We start from the raw sequence: 13,086 nt of genomic DNA, 5'->3' as shown, positions 1-13,086 counted from the left end.
CCTCACCTCACCTTGTCCTAGACAGAGATAAGAGCCCCAGCGGACTAAACACCAACGGCTGTGTCAGCCCTCAATGAATGCTCCCTGAGCTCCAAGAGGACACGTGGCTTTCTATTAATAAATAGTAATGATCTACACGATTCCAGAACATTTTATGTGCCGTGGGGATACAAAAGTGGTGTCGGATACTCTCCTTATAGGATTCCAGCCTAGGTGAAGACACCGAACTCGTGCAATGAGCGGCATTCATTCAGTAAACATTTACTGAGCACCTACACTGGGCTGGTCACTGCGGGACAACATCTGTGACCAAGAAGACATGGCCTCTGCCTCCGTGGAGCTCATTCTCTCATGAGGACGACAAGAAATTAAATGAGTGACTTATTATACAATCAAGTATGATGGCTATTGCTGATCGCTGTGAAATGCATAATGAAGACAGCTTCGCTGGAATGCGCTGTTCAAGAAAAGGCTTCCTGGGGAAGGCAGACGAAGTGGAGAGAGGACGGGCCCACGCTACGAAGGCTTGGAGAGCACACCATGGTGGACAGACGGCCTCAGAAACTAGGGCAGAAATTGAGGGATGACCAGCAGGTCACATTCAAATCCCTGCTCCACTACTTGCTCTCATTTGATCTTGGGCGACTTTTTCACTTGGAGCCCCAGTTTCATCATCTGTGATAATAATGGTACCTATCCCATAGGGTGGCTGAGAGGATTAGATGAGTTAAGTAATACAAGGGAAGATCTTAGCAGAATAAGTCTCAATGTGCAATAACTAATACTGTTGTTATTATCACATGGTCTTAGCCGAGGCTGGAACCAGGGAAATTATGACAATAGGTTGAATCCAAGTCATCCTCATGGAACAAAGTCATAGGACTTGGTGACAGGCCATGTCTCGGTAGCCGAGAAGGAGAAAGAATCAGCATTGGTTCTCTCTCATCATGGATGAACAGTGTGAAAACTGCAATGAGCCTTGAATTCAGATGTCAGAAGACCTGGACTCTGACATTTGGGTAACTCTGGAAAATCGCTTAAGACTATGAGCCTCAGTTTTCACATCTCGAAAATGGAGTTAACATTGGTTGTTCTGTGTCTCTCACAAGGTTGTACTACAGAGCAAGAAAAACTGGGTGTGAAGACCCTTTAGTCAAATTGTAAAGTGCCACCGACATGTGAGCTATTATTATCCTGAAGTTTTGAGCTTAGGAAACTAAAGTACCTGTTGTGGACTGAATCTCCCACAAAGGGAAGGAGATTCTCGGGCTTTTTAAATTTGCTTTTAACAGCTCTAAAGCTGTGCTTCTCAAACTTGGCTGTCTCTGCAAATCACTTGGGAATCTTGGGAGTACAGAGTCTGGTTGGGTAGGTCTAGTTTGGAGCCTGAGATTCTGCATTTCAAACAAGCTCGTGGGGGATACTGCAGCTGGTCTGGGTGATACACTTTGACTAAAGGTTCACCAGAGGACCATGCGAAGTGGTCACATTCCTCAGGGTGAGCTGACAGCATAGTCTCAGGGGAGAGATGGGACCCTGCAAGAATGTTTAGGGTGCGTAGCTGTGAGGGTCTCACCAGCTGCCCCTCCTCTAGTGACAGTCCCTCTATGGTGTTTGCTCAGTGTCCAGAACTATTGTAAACACTTGGCTAAAATTGATTCATTTAATCCCCATAATATCCCTATATTTGCCCCTATTTTACAGATAAGGAAACTAAGGCCCAGAGAGATTAAATTATTTACCCAAGGGCACACAGCACAGGTTCCTTATACCCCCAACTCCAGAGCTGTGTCTAGAGCAGAGAGTAATTAAACAGCACGTTCTGTGATCAGCTGCCCTCCAACCTCAGAGGAGAGAAGCAGCTGTTGATACATCACCCTGCTGAAGAATGGTCAGAGCTGTCACCCAATAGCGGTGGCCTAAAGAGCCGCAGGTCTGCCTTGGCTCCTGCCCCGCCTGGCCTTCCTCTCCCTCCCAGCCTGTGAGCTGCACAGAATAGTCCAATAAGCCCTTCCCATGTGCCCATCAAAGGGCTTAAAAGCTTTGGCGCTGAAGCCAGACTGTCTGTCTTCAAATCGTGACTTCACCACTTAATACCATGTTTCCCCGAAAATAAGACCAGGTCTTATATTAATTTTTGCTCCAACAATCTACATTTATTCATTTATTCATGTACAAAAATCTACATTTGTTTCAAGCAGTCATGTCTAGCTGACGATCTTAACTGGGGCTTATGTTTGGGGTAGGGCTTATATTATGAGCATCCTGCAAAATCACGCTAGGCCTTATTTTCCAGTTAGGTCTTATTTTGGGGAAAACACGGTAGTGACTTCACTGCTCCAAGTCTTGGTTTTCTCATCTATAGCATAGAGATAATCATAGAATCGACGCCGTGGAGTTGTTGAGAAGATTAAAAGTGATCATGCATGCCGAGTACTTAGCGCAGTGCCCAATCCACAGCGTGGGCCCCATGACTGTTCTTGGTATGACTATTGTGGTAAAAGTCAGAACAGGCCAGCCCGCAGCCCCTGTACTGAGAATTCATCCTGCAACCACCTGACGCCCTTCCTCAGGTGCTGGGAGAAGCCACCCAGGGTGCCGGGGCTCCGGCATGTGAATGACTTGTGCTTCTGGCAGAAAGTTCCAGACCATTGCACCTGCCAGCCAGCTATATTCGACACTGCCTCTCAGAAAATAGGGACTGTGTCACACTTACAGGGGTCCTTTATCACACATCAGGGAAGCGCTTTGCATCAATGTTCGGATCAACTCTTCGTGACCCTGGCCCTGCCCACTCTGAGTCAGCCTTGCAGTTCAACTCAGTGCCCCACTCCTCCAGAGATGGCCCCAAGGTGACAGTTGCCAGCCCTGCCTGCTTCCCACTCCTCTCCCTCCCCTCCTACCTGCTGTCACCAGCCACCAACCACCCTGACTCCCCCAGGAACCCAGGATGAAAGACAGAGATGTGAGTCATGTGAATGACGATTGCCCAGGAGACACACTGGCCCTCCAGGTTTTGTTAGCTGCTATTAAAAGACACTCCAAGTCATTCTTGTGACATTATGGGGACTTAGCTGATTTGCAGCTAATCTCAGACTCCCTTTGTGTTCCTAATGGAAGGGAGCAACCTCTGTGAAAAAAAATCCTATTTTGCACCTTTCTTCTAAAATTTAGTTTAAGAAAAATAACTATAGTAAAAGGTGATATTCAGCCATTGAAAATGAGGGAGATAAGGGCTTAGGTACAAAGCCAGGGAATCAGAATAGAACTGTTTTCATTCAGGTGGACCTTAGAGAATAGACACCCAGGGCGAATTAAGGAATAGACGACACTGAATTACTCAGTGAGCAAATTGTCGTCTTTTGATTCCCTTCTATGCCTTCGGATGATATCAGTGAGCAACTCTCCTTTAGAGTGAGTGTGGCCTTCACACCCTCTGACACAAGCTAATCTCCCTGTTTGCCAAAGAGACAGTTGGCCCACACCAACATGCAACTAAGCACATATTTTACAGATAAAGAAACTAAGGCCCAGAGAGGTTAAAGTATTTGCCCAAGGACACACAGCATAGAGTCCTTATATCTCCAACGCCACAGCTGTGTCTGGAACAGAGAGTAATAAAACAGCACATTCTGTGATCAGCTACCCTTCCAACCACGAAGCAGAAAAGCAGCTGTTAAAATCCTAGCTGAGGCACACACTGACTCTGGGACCTTGGGCAAATGAATCAATCTCTCTGTGACTCAGTTTCTTCCCTGTAAAATGGGGATAATAATAGTCCCTCTTTCACAGGCTTGGCACAGAGCACACTCCGATAAGAGCTACCATTATCTGGCAGCCAGCAGAACCTGACTAGACTGGGATAGCTTTGTTCTCACTGTACTTCTGTTTAAGGTTCTGTTCTATGCAAGGGATGCCATATTTGCTTTCCATTGTTAATAGCAATATAAAATGTATTTGTAAAAGAGGGGTACTTAAAAATTCAGCCAAAAATACTATATTAACACTAAAACAGGCAACACAAGATTGTGAGAAAATCACTAAAAGTGATCCTTGAACAACTGAATTTTGGGGAAGCCTTATCTGGTCGAATCCATCATTTTACAAGTGAAGACCTGAGGCACAGAAAGGGATAGTGACTTCTGTGAGGTCACACAGCAAGCAAGCTAGCAGCAGAGTGGTTCTAGGATGGAACCCTAACTCCCAGCCCAGTGATTTGCTCAACACAATATATTCAGGTCACTAAGCTGACAGTGTCTTAAGAAAGAACAAATTAAAAGGCACCTGTGAAGTGAATAGCCACTCCCTTTGAAGTCCTAGATCCTGGGGTGTTATTATGGAAGGCCTCAGCTACAATGAGACACTTTGCTTACAAAAGAAAAAAAAAAGAAAAGAACTAATATCATTTTCAGGGTTTTCAAAAAATTCAGGCAAGACACAAAAACAACTCAGAACCCAGGATACTGTTTTCATTGGATCATGAACAAGATATGGGTTCTTAATTTTTTTTTCTCATAAAAGCATATTCAGGCTGAAATAGAAAATACTGTAATGATTTTTTTTATAAAAGCAAAAAGGGCAAGCAAGAGGGTATCTATCTCGTTGGAGAACAAAGGCGGAATTTACGTGGTCCAGTGTAACCACAGCATAACAAGATTACATCGCGGGGGGAGGGGGTGACCAGTCCAGTGGCAGTTGGAGAGCAAAAAACAAATTGCTCCTCAGTCCTGGTCTGAGTGGTAACTGGCTCCAAAACTGAACACTGAACTCTCAACCCTCTGTATCCTTTCTCTTCTGTAGTCCGGTTTGGGGGGTGGGGGGGGAGGTGTCTTTTCAATTCCAAATTTCCTTGGCACTGATTACTTGCAAATGCTCTAGAGCCCAGTGAATGGGTTTCATTCTATTAGCAGCAGTGAATAACCACCTCCACTGAGCAGCGTGTTGGGCCTCCTTCCCTATGGGAAGATCGAACTCACATCTTATGAATAAAACCTGGAGCAGTAAGGAAGAGTGAGGTGAAACTAGAAGAAGGGGTTTCCATGGGAGTACATTATCCAATGACCGTGCGTGTCGCAAGCTCAAAAGTCTTCATGGAGATGAGAGGAGCAGGCCCTCGGGGACAGTGGGGACCTGAAGCATGTGTGCCAGTCCAAAAGGGCGGCAGCAGCTCAGCTCGAGTTACCCGTTGCCTTGCAACGTGGGCCCAGTATCGCCAGATCTTTGCATCATTAAAGAGAGGCCAGGGACCTAGATTTCGTGGAAATTTTTTTCTGATTCTTAAATGTTGATGACTAATTTGCTTCTTTTCCAAAATTCAGTGTAGGCTCAACACAAGCATCTAAGCAGCAAATCTAGCCTGTGGGCATCTCTGCTTTGTACTCTCTCCCTAGGCAGTCTTATTCCTCTGTGAGCTGCAGGCACAAAACATGAGCGGTGACTCCCCAGGCCACACTCCAGCCTGGCCCTCTCCAGCGCTCTAGATTTGCTCTTCTCAGCTCCAGCCTTCCTCCTGGTTTTGTTGTTGTTGTTTAGTTTGGACCAACATTGAAGGCATGGATGGAGAAAGAGGCAATGGAGGAAAGATAGAAGGAGAGCCTAGTCAATGGCGTCCAACATGCCCGAGAGGTTGTGACGGTCTCGCGTTCTTGCTGTAACTTCAATCCTGAACACGGTGCCTGGTGCACAACGGGTGCTACATAAATGTTTGTGGCTGGATGAAAAGATGAAGGAATGAACCAGAAGACAAATGGAATCACCATGTTGTTCATAAAGAATAATGACGTGAAGCAGACATTACCAACCACTGTCATGAAATCAGAGATGAAAAGACCAGAGTTTATGATATCAGAGGTCAAACTTGGGGAGAAAAGGAAGGTAGAGAATTTTAAAACCCATTGCCTGAGTCAAAGTTGGGATATATCATTTGGAGGCAGAAAGCTTGGATTTGAGTCATTGCTCTGCTAATTAGTAGCCATGCAATTTGGAGCAAGTCATGGAACCCCACAGGGCCATGGTTTCTATATCTGGAAACTGGGGGCAGGATTATCTAGCTCCTAGAGATGACTTGGGAATCAAATGAAATCATGGATTTTTAAATGCTCTGCAAACTGAAAACCACCCCCCAGAAGTGGGAGATTGGGGCAGCAGAGTCAAGTCACGTAGTAGATGATGAGTCAGAAGGATAATGCGGTGCCAACATGTTTCTTGGGCTGTCTGCATCATTTAACGTGTCAAGGCAGCTGTTGCTTAGCCCTTGGCTTGAGTCATCCTGATTAACAGGTGCCTGGCCAGCCAGGACTGTGACTCCAAGCTGATTGGATGGCTGAGTTGGGAGGAACTCCGAAACTTGGCCAGTGACTGGAGAAAGCTAAGACAGCAGCCAGAAGAGAAAATAGCCTTCCCCATCCAGCCCAAGGACAACTGGGTCATCGATGAATCTCATCTCACAGTCTTTCTCCAAGGGCACATGTGCAACGATTCTTCCAGGATCTCAGTGGTAGTGAAGAGGGACTCCAACCAACAAGCTCATCAGCATGTGAATTATTTATGTTCGTAACATGCAAGTTTACACAGATCCATTAACAAAAATTACATCTGGCCACCACTTCTAAACAATCACAGTGACTGTAGTTTTAAGTAGAGGCTGAGATAAGAGAACTGCCATCCTCAAGCCTACAGACTATCTTATCTCTCCTTGACCTCAGCAGCTGGCAGCTAGATAAATGGGTAAGAACATGGGCTCTGGAGACAGTCCTGCTTCGTCCTAGCTCTGTCACCTTGGGACACTTACCCACTCAGTTTCTCCAGCTGTAAAATGAGAATAATGATACAGTAGTAGCTGCTTTTCAAAGAGGTTTTAGGGTTAAAGGAGATGACCTTTGCAAGATGTTAAGCACAGTGCTGCTCTCAGAGCAAGCAGTCCAGAAACAGTAAATGGCATGTCCACTTCCACAGCCAGTTCAGGTTGCCATCTTAGATCGAGCCCCTTTCTCACTGGAATCTGCAGGACTCTTGACTGTTAAAAGTGGAAGCACATTTAATTAAGACTATTGAGGACAGAGGGGTTTTTATTTCTTCGAGCCAGAGGGTATCTTGAAGGTTCACAAGAAGCTCTTTCGGGAGACAAAGAGGACCCCAAATTAGAAAAGCTCTAGGTCACCCATGAGCTCTTCAACCAAATTGGATCCATTTTTATCTGATTTTTTATATGGGAGCTTGGTGTAGGGTTTTGCTTGATAAAAAGTTTTCACTGGTAAGTAATTCAACCTCTTCATTGTACAAGGAGAGAAGCTGAAACCCAGAGAGAGGTGGCTTGTCCAAGGATACCTTGTGAATATATAACAGACACAGAGCTGGTTTTTATGTCTCCAAACATTCGTTAAGCTTAATAGTCTACATTATCAGTCTAAATAATTAGTCTAAATTATTAGTTATTAGACAGTTAATAGCCCCAATGCAACTATCCTGTCCTTAATCAGACCACAGTTACATTCAGTCCAATATGCTCCTTCTCCTTTGAGACGTGGGCTGAAAAGGCATTATCTCAGGTCCAGAGAGACGGGGAGTGTCACTTAGGTGCATATACCATGTGCCAGTGGTGTGCAGTAGAGCCTAAGAACCTTCACCTCCTGTTGCTTTGCTTTCGCTGTTATTTTCACACTGGTGGAAGAGCAAACCAAGCCAAATTGAAAGAGCTAGCAAGGAAATAAGGAGGGAAGGAGAGAAAAGAATGCATGAAATCTGAAATTGGGAGAGTTCTGGATATACACATACATGGATAGTGACTGGCCCCCAGGAACACCATTAAATTATCGTCGTCCTGTCCTCATGTGCGTCCTCGGAGCTGGCAGCTGTTCTGTGTTTATCTGAGCCAGGCTCTGTGCCAAGCACTTTGCACATGTTTCCTCATTTGAATCTCTCTAAAACCCTATGTGGTAAGTAGTAGTATTCCCATTTTACAGATGAGCAAAGAAGTACAGAGATATTAAATAAATAGCCAAGATCACAACAGAGGGGCAAAACCAAAATTAGTCACGTCACTGTGACTCCAAAACTCTTGCTTTTAACCATGGTGCTCAGTGGACTCATATCCCCTACAGCCACATGTAACGTCTGTAGATTCAACTAGATATGTTCAAACAAGCAAGGAAGCAAAACAACCAGAGAGAGAAAGAAATAATCCAATAATGTAGGTGGCTCCAACTGTCCTTCTAACCACTGATCATGAACCCCAAGGTGAGTTTCAGATAGAATATGTCAGTTCACAGCCACCTTCTGTAGCTTTATCGCTACCACATAGCGAGAGTGACTCTGGACACATTTTTCCATTTCACCTAAGTGTACGTCAGCTATGTCATCTGAGGCTCCCAGACACAGCAACGGTCTGCTCCAATACTGGGAGAAAAATGGCTGTGTTTCGACTCCCGCAGTCTCCAACAAGTCCTTCTGAGAGATGTTCCAGGGAAATTTCGACCAAACCCCATTTTTCTCCTGTGTGCTCATTTTAGAACCCAGTCTCTGTTTCTGGACCGACAGAGAGCCCGATGGAAGGCAGAAGAGCCAGCCCCTGGTCCTCACGATGCCATCAGCCTCATAGATGGGAGACGCCTCCTCCCTGTCTGCCAAAGGAGAGGTTGGACCACGCTGATCACCGAGGAGCCCAACGATGAAGAAGCCCGGGCGTGGATTTGAATCTCGTCTCTGAAGGCTGCGGGAACTGGATTGCACTGCGTGGAGCTCTACCAGGAAACTGTTCAGACCTGTAGGAGATTCCAGGTCTCACACAGCGGACACCCACTAACCCCACCCTTCCCGGAAACACCATGTTGTTTAGTGGCCGCGGCTCTGCCCGTGTCTGTGGGGAAATAAAAGGGGACGGCTCCTTGGCCGGGAGGCACAGTTGCATCTGGGCTGGGGCTCGGACTTAGACCTGAGGAAACAAAGACGGGCTGCCGAGGCGCTCTCTCCATCCAAATCAGCCCCCCCACACACACACCCCGGCAAAACTGGCCACTTGATAACTCATAATCTCGATGACAGAAGAGCGGTGGGGAGCCAAGGGAAGAGATGAGATCCTTTCCAGCCGACTGGGATCTGAGCTGTTGAATCCAGAAGTTTATTTTATTAAAAATAAAAAGGGAGAGGAAAAAAAATGACCCCGAGTGATTATAGAGCCTGAGGACAGCACATGGCTGGGCTGCCTGGTGAAAGATGAGGACGTCCTCCTCCAGCCAGCGGTTCTGTCCTCATCATCCCAAGCAACCAGCTATGTTGGCGTTGTTTTCTCTAAACGAATTGACCCGTTTTATTCGAACAAATAGACCAATTGTTTCAGTGCCAGGCAACATAGCCTTCGTATTCTCCTGCAACTTAGCAAAGTTTCTCACATAACAGTTTTGCATGCCCGCCCAGGCGGATGAAACATACAACTTAATCATCTAGGGCCCTGAGCCAAGGTGACTGCAGGAGGAGACAAACACAACAGCCCATGTGTGATGAAGGTCCAAGTCCCCATGGAACTCAGCAGAAAACAATGCTCCTTGGGGATGGACCCTATTAAGCGGTTAGGTCCTCCCCCAGTGAAGGTTCAGTTGTAAAGGACCCAGAAACAGGCAGTTGTAGGCTGAACCATCCTGCTGCTGACACTTTGCTTTGTAAGGCAATACCCCCTGACTCCTGTGGTCTCCCCCTTGAAGTGGGTCCCTCTGCCCCTAACCAGACATGCTCTGCAGACCAGCCTTCTTAAGGAACCAAGCTCCTCTCTGCGTCCTAAGGCTAAGGCAGGTATCCATTTGCTCTCCAGTTTTAGGAAAGGGTGTGTGTGTGTGTGTAATTAATATTAATATTAATGCTACATCTATCTTGTACCTGTGAACTATAATACAACCCAAGAACCTTCATCTCCTGTTGCCTTGCTTTTATTCTCAAACTAGTTTTAGGGGTAAGTCTTTTCTTCTCTTTCCAGGCTAAAAATAGCTCTCATTTCCCTAAATCAAGAGAATTCCAGTGAATCTTAAAGGAGGGCTCTTAAAGGTCTATTATCCCATCCCATGTTTGGCTCCCTGTCCTGGAGCCCAGTACAGGACTGGCTCATAGTTGGCACTCAGTAAATATTTGGCAACTTCATCAGGAGGTTGGTTAAAAGGCTGACCGGGGCTGCCCCAATCAAAGGCAGCTTCAGGTTCTTGGCTCTGCTTCCTTGACCAGACTACAGCTACAGGGACCTTCCTCATCATCTAATACACACACACATACACACACACAATTGTAAACTCCACAAGGACAAGTTGGGATCCCCCCTTCCCAGGGCAGCCGAGGACTCAAGGGCAAGTGGTTCATTTGGGAGATGATCCCAGGAAGCACGTTTAGGGGGCTGGGGAAGTAAGATGTAAGGGGAGGCAGCCAAGGCCGGGTGTGCCAATGAGGAACCGAGTCGTATTCCCCATGGGGACCTCTGGGAGAAGCCAGAGAGTACGCGCCAGAATTGCCCACACTAAGGGGTATGTTCTACCAACTCTTCTCTGTGAGTTGAAGGTTCCTCCTGCAGTGACCAGCCCCCAGACTGCTCCTCTCACAGGCTGAGCATGCTGCTGCCACCCAAGAGGCCCTGAGGCAGAGTGGCAGGTGCCCGAAGTGGGAAGCTGGTGAGCAAGGAAAGGATGCATCCTGGGGGAGAGGAACGGGGCACTGACAGCGGCTGCCACAGCTGGACTCCCTAGAGCCTGTAGCAGGGCCCGGCATTCAGCTGGTGCTCAGAAACAAAGTCGCACAAATGCATGCATGTACTCTATTGGTTTTATAAAACGTTTTTTGTATTTTTTTTTTACAGGAGGATGCTCTCTTCAAAGGAAATCTAATGAGAAAAGTTCAGAATGTGAAAGAAAGTAAGGAGGAGTTGCCTGATGGAAGGACCGGAATCGCCTCCCCCCACCGTACACACGCTGCCGCGAGGAACAACCTGGGTACCTCGGCACGCAGGGTGGAAAGCCCTGATTTAATACATCCCCCTCATTTTATAGACAGAATAACTGAGCTGCTGTGTCTCTGGTGACACCATGAGCTAGTGCTGGAAGCCAAAGGCAGCCCAGGAGAGTTGGTCGATGCACCCTGAGCACTGGCTCAGTCTCAACAGGAGCCTCCCCTGAAAGCACCTGGGAAGCCCCTGCTGAGGACTGGATGCAAGTCTTCCCCCAAGACTGGCAGGGGAAAAGGAAACCACTTGTTGCAAAGTCATGACACCTCGGCCATCTCCAAGAACACAGGTGATTAAGTCATTGTCATTCACATCCCATGGCTCCAGGACCAAATGTTAGCAGCCAAGGGGGCTGTCAGTGCCTTCCATTGGCACCCTTGCTGAACCTGCTCTTCGTAGTTGCCAGAGGGGCTGTCACCTTGGACAGGCAGACTCTACATCCCATGCTGAATTGGGTTCCCTCTCCACTGGAAGTCAAGCCAGACACCTTGAGGGCCTGGCCAGGAGCAAAGATCCTGAACTTAAAAACACAAGCTTGTGCTAGACAGCCAAGTCCGAGGCCACTAAACTGGAGCAAACTCACAGTTTGGACAGAGAGGAAAAGATTGAGATGTGGAAGGAAGGATTTCAACATTGACTTCCAGGAGCTCTTGGGTTTTCTGTGGCAAAGTTCAGTGGCCACCCCTCCGAGTCTAGGTCTCTCGCAGCCAAGACCGAAAACTCCCAGCTCAGCTGCCTTCCTTCCAGTCTTGACATCAGCCTGAAAACCAGGTAAGGCAGCCAAGGCCACCTACCAGGTTACCAATGCGAGAGGGGAACCGTTCTTCCTTTGTCTCACTGGAGCACCGGGGCCTTCCCTCTGTGAACCAAAAAGAAAAAAGAAATAACAAGGAATCATTTAGCGTGAACCCCTGTGGAAATCACCTCTCGGTCTGGGTCTATTCTCCAAAGAGGAACACTCAATGGACTGTCCAACCATTGCCCAAACCTCTAATTTTCGCAGAGGAAAATCTGAAGCCCAAAGAAGGGTAAGTCATTTGGCTAAGATCTCACAGTCATTTAATAGAACATCTACAACTAAAGTACCAGCTTTTGTTCTAATTCCTGGTCCAGTTCCTTTTTCTCTATACTAAGTTTAAGTAAAATTGACCTTTTCCCCTTTAGTTCTGCTTTTTCACTTCTTTTGTTTTTCTTTCCTTGTTTCTTTTTATTTATTTATTTCATTTTTGATTCCGTGTCTGGCACATAACGCTCATCATGTATTTGTTGAAGGATCATATGGATCTATGAATGAATCTCCCCTCTGAGGGAAAGCCTGGGACTTTTTTAAAAAGCCTATTTTTTGACCTTCAGCGATCTTCCAAATGGTACAAACATACGTGTGTTAGACCAGTGCTCACTAGGAGCTGAGGTTGCTACGTAGAGGGTGATGCAGTTCAGAGTTCAGTATTAGAAGGCGTGATGGAGAGTAAGCAGCGTTTGGCAACAGTTGAGGAAACCACAGCAGGGGCCCCTCCTCAGAGGGTTCGTGTATCCCTCCCTGTGGCCCAAGGCAGGGAGTTCATCCAGAGCTTGTATTGCGGCAAGGTTGAAATTATTTCCAGCTCCAAAATTCCATAACCCAGCACACCGATTAAGTCACAACTAGGGTATCTGTGCTGCTGGCATGACCACATCTACATGCTCAAAACACTTAGCCTGATATGATTTGGAGCAGGGGAAAAGGGGTTATTTTAATCCAAAACAGCAACAGTGATTTCCACCTAAGAGAGAAGTCTCCAGTCATCGATCTATCTCTGTTACAGCCTAAGCTTGTCTTCCTTTGGCTGTGCCTACTTATCGTTAGCACTAGAGCATTGAAGCAAGCAGCAGGCTTTATCTCTGTTTAAGTTTAGCTATTTACTAGCCATTCTTTTCTTTTTCATAAAACAGGCTCACTGTAAACACAGTTCTTTTCAAACAACACAGACACTGACAATGAAGGAAATAAAAATCACCATCAACATTTTTATGAACATCCTTCCTTTCAGTGTTCTCAACTCCTTGTTCAACATTTTAGCCTCATCCTGGTGCTTCCAGTCCCAGGTAGTACAGTCCCTGGTACTTCGATTACG

The 13,086-nt window shown here is 46.6% G+C and overlaps 2 long non-coding RNA genes across 3 annotated transcripts in view; one reads left to right on the top strand and one right to left on the bottom strand.

Annotated features, from left to right (window-relative positions):
* LOC109394206 (uncharacterized) overlaps positions 1-10,918 on the top strand; it is a 21,529-nt gene extending 10,611 nt beyond the window's left edge. The window contains exon 3 of the long non-coding RNA XR_002126411.1: positions 10,829-10,918. This is a non-coding gene — a long non-coding RNA (uncharacterized LOC109394206). The remainder of the gene's footprint in view (positions 1-10,828) is intronic.
* Positions 10,919-11,751: 833 nt separating this feature from the next.
* The window catches only part of LOC109394204 (uncharacterized), a 45,587-nt gene continuing 44,252 nt past the window's right edge, over positions 11,752-13,086 (bottom strand). For both annotated transcript variants that reach the window (XR_002126409.1, XR_002126410.1), the window contains one exon: positions 11,752-11,831. This is a non-coding gene — a long non-coding RNA (uncharacterized LOC109394204). The remainder of the gene's footprint in view (positions 11,832-13,086) is intronic.

The sequence above is a fragment of the Hipposideros armiger genome, unplaced genomic scaffold (assembly GCF_001890085.2).
Source record: "Hipposideros armiger isolate ML-2016 unplaced genomic scaffold, ASM189008v1 scaffold_416, whole genome shotgun sequence".
In the NCBI taxonomy this organism is placed as follows: Eukaryota; Metazoa; Chordata; class Mammalia; order Chiroptera; family Hipposideridae; genus Hipposideros; species Hipposideros armiger.
This window is presented reverse-complemented; position numbering and strand designations above follow the sequence as displayed.